This window comes from Lolium perenne, chromosome 1 (assembly GCF_019359855.2).
Source record: "Lolium perenne isolate Kyuss_39 chromosome 1, Kyuss_2.0, whole genome shotgun sequence".
Lineage (NCBI taxonomy): Eukaryota > Viridiplantae > Streptophyta > Magnoliopsida > Poales > Poaceae > Lolium > Lolium perenne.
Genome location: NC_067244.2, coordinates 129,948,673 through 129,951,899, shown reverse-complemented (window position 1 = coordinate 129,951,899; position 3,227 = coordinate 129,948,673). Strand labels below are relative to the sequence as shown.

At 52.0% G+C, this 3,227-nt stretch overlaps 1 pseudogene; it reads left to right on the top strand.

Annotated features, from left to right (window-relative positions):
• The first annotated feature begins 384 nt into the window (after window positions 1-384).
• Window positions 385-2,742, top strand: LOC127302024 (uncharacterized; annotated as a pseudogene).
• The last annotated feature ends 485 nt before the right edge of the window (window positions 2,743-3,227 follow it).

Sequence of the window (3,227 nt, the reverse complement as noted above, 5' to 3'; positions counted from 1 at the left end):
TCTTCTAAAAACTTTCTACTTTTCAAATACCCCCTCTATTTATAAATATAAAATATTATATTTTTTAAAATGAGCAAGATACATATTATAGTGAGTGAATCACACACTATAGATTAGATACATACCAAAAAAAGATGAATCCACTAAAAGCAAAAACATCTCGTATTATTGAACGGAGGGAGTAATGTACAACTTATTTAAATCTGAATGCTCCTAGTAGTTTATGGAAGTGCGTGCAATTTCTAACTTGCATGCGTTTGAACATGTTTTAAACAGATAAATTCAAATTATGCATTAATTTCCCTACTTTGTAGCTCCTCTGCGGGAGTAGTACTATAAAGCTCGGAAGCTGCCCCTGTACCGAGCGTCCTTAGATACACACCTCTTGTTGCTAGCAGAAGAGGAAGTGGACATACGATGACCACGAAGTGGGAGCAGCGGCTGGACTACGTGCTGGTGCCGCTGGGCCTGGCGGTGATGGTAGGCTACCATCTGTGGCTCCTCCTCCGCATCCGGCGCCGCCCCGCCACTACCGTCATCGGCATCAACGCCATCAACCGCCGCATCTGGGTGCGCCATATCATGGAGGACCCCTCTGGTAAGCACGCCGTGCTGGCGGTGCAGACCATGCGGAACTCCATCATGGCCTCTTCCGTGCTTGCCACCGTCGCCATCACCCTCAGCTCCCTCGTCGCCGCACTCATGGCCAGCGGCGCCGCCCACGGCCTCCTCTCCGGAACCGCCGCCGCCCTCAACAATAGCGACAACAACAACAAGAACATCGTGGTGGGCGCGGCGGGGGTGGCGGCGCTGTCGGCCAAGTTCCTCGCCATCCTCGTCTGCTTCCTGGTGGCGTTCCTCCTCAGCGTGCAGTCCATCCGGTACTACAGCCACACGGGCATCCTCGTCAACGTGTCGATCCAGTCGCACCGCCTTCGCCACCCAGGCCTCGCCGTTGACTATATATGTCACCTCGACGCTCAACCGCGGCAGCTACTTCTGGTCCCTCGGCGTCAGGGCCTTCTACTTCTCCTGCCCGATGTTCCTCTGGCTCTTCGGGCCCATCCCCATGTTCGTCGCCTGCGTCGCCATGGTCTGCTCGCTTTACTTCCTCGACGTCTACAAGGAGTGGGACAGGACAGAGAAGGGCGAGCCCATCATCGCTGACCACGGCCACGAGGACGAGGAAGAAGCGACGACGACCATCGCCAGTTCTGTCTGAACCCAACACGTAGCGCAGCTGGCTATCTGGGAAATTTTGTCAAAAGAGACCACCTGCCCCAATTCATTGACAAAAAGGACCACCTCTGAGGCAAATTGACAAAAAAGACCACCTCTGGGGTGGCGGCAGCGCCCCCAGCCGACACGTGGAGGGTGCCGCCGGAGCGAGGGGCGGCAGGGGCCCGCCGTCGAAGCAAGTGGCGGCACGTTAGCCAGCCCCGGTCGCCGTCCGACCCGTCCGTCGCCGTTAGCGGCAGGTGGGCCATGCCGCCGGACCCTGCGGCGGCAGGACGACGTGGAGCACGCCTCCACAGGCGGTGGCGGCAGGCCCCGCCATCCACCACGCGCGCCGACGACCGCGCGCAGAATCTGGCGTGGAGGGAATCTGCCCGGCCGACCAGCTCCGACACAGCTGCTGACACTGACTAAAGCTGGCTGCACTGATTTCAAGTCATGCTTTAAGTGTCAGATTTTCCCGCTCGATACAGGAAATTAACCACCGAAAGCGCCCTATATGTGTAGGAATTCTGTGCAGATACAGCAATTAGAGCACCGACAACCGATACCAATAACTGTGCGCTAATTTTTTGGTACTGCTCACACTAATTGAAGGCTATATAAGTCGGCTCCCCCGCATAGAAATCGAAGCAGCAGGATCGAGTTTGCCTTCTCCGCGTCTCTGTTTCGTGCGCAAAATATTGGAGTGAGTATGAGTGTGCCTTGTTCGGACCAGGATTTTAGGCCGATGAAGGGGAAGAATGCAAGCTTGCCACCGGGGGTGAGAGCAGAGAGGTGTTGGTGCGGCCGCCTTGCGAAGGTGAAGGAGGTGGTTGATTTTTCTGATAAGTTCGGCATGAAATATTTCATGTGCGCGAGCTATGATCGTGATCCACCCAGGCAAACAAGTTCATCGTCCTCGAGGCCTGCGGTATGTTCTAACAGCATGATTAAAAAAAATTAATTGTATGTCATTAATTTTTGTTTATTAACCGTATTATTTGTGTTGTAGTCTCCCCCGCCCCTTTGCATGTGGTTTCACTGGATAGACCAGGAGCAGCCGGAGTGGGCACGCCGCGAGGTGGAGGAGAAACAGCGGCGTGCATGGGCAAGGTTCCATGAGGAGGAGCGTTTCGAAAAGGCTATTGCAAATGATAAAGCAGAAAGAGAGAGACAGATACAAAAATTAAGGGCAGAGCAAGCTCGAAATCGCGAGGTAAATCAGAAGCGGATGGATGATGAGGCTGCACGTAGGTATGCAGAGGAAGAGGTGCGCAGGGAGGCCCGTGAAGCGGAAAGAAAGAGATTAAGAGAAAGGGCTGCTGAGGCGCAGGCAGCAGAAGAACGCGGCGACAAGACTGGAAAATGGCCACGCTGGACGCAGGGCAAATAGAGTGATCTGTTGTATTTAAATTCTGTTTTACTTTCGCGTTGTATCTTAAATTTCGTTGTAGTGATTAGCCGTATTTTAATTTAAGTTATATTTCCAACTTTATTTCGGCAGATGTATTAATAATAAATGTTGATTTCCCGGAAAAAGTCCGCGTGTAAATTTTCCCGCCTAAAGTTCCCGCCTTATTTTTTCCCGCCAAAATTTCGCGCCATGAATTCCCGCCAAGATTTCCCGCCTTTTCTCTGAGCCGCGTGCTATAAAACCCCTCCCCGGGCATTCATTTGTTGTACACAATCTTAGTCGCCAGAAGATGGCTCCTCCTGGAGATCGTAGTTTTACTGCACGTATGGCTGCTCCTCTTATCTCCTCTGCTACTTCAGTTATGAGTGCCAATAACATAGAAAATGTGGAAGATCTGGTCACGAATGTGAATCTTCTCGTTGAGGTAGGCAAGCTTTTTTCTAAGCACGCAGGTATGCCTGGCCGAACTCCGGTGGAATTACGACAAGAGCTTCTTAGGTTGCAAGCAAGGTTTGAGAAGAAGAAACCGAAGGATGAGAAGGAACAAGAAGAATTTCTAAGGTATCCATATACATGGGCTTCCTCGACGGAGGAT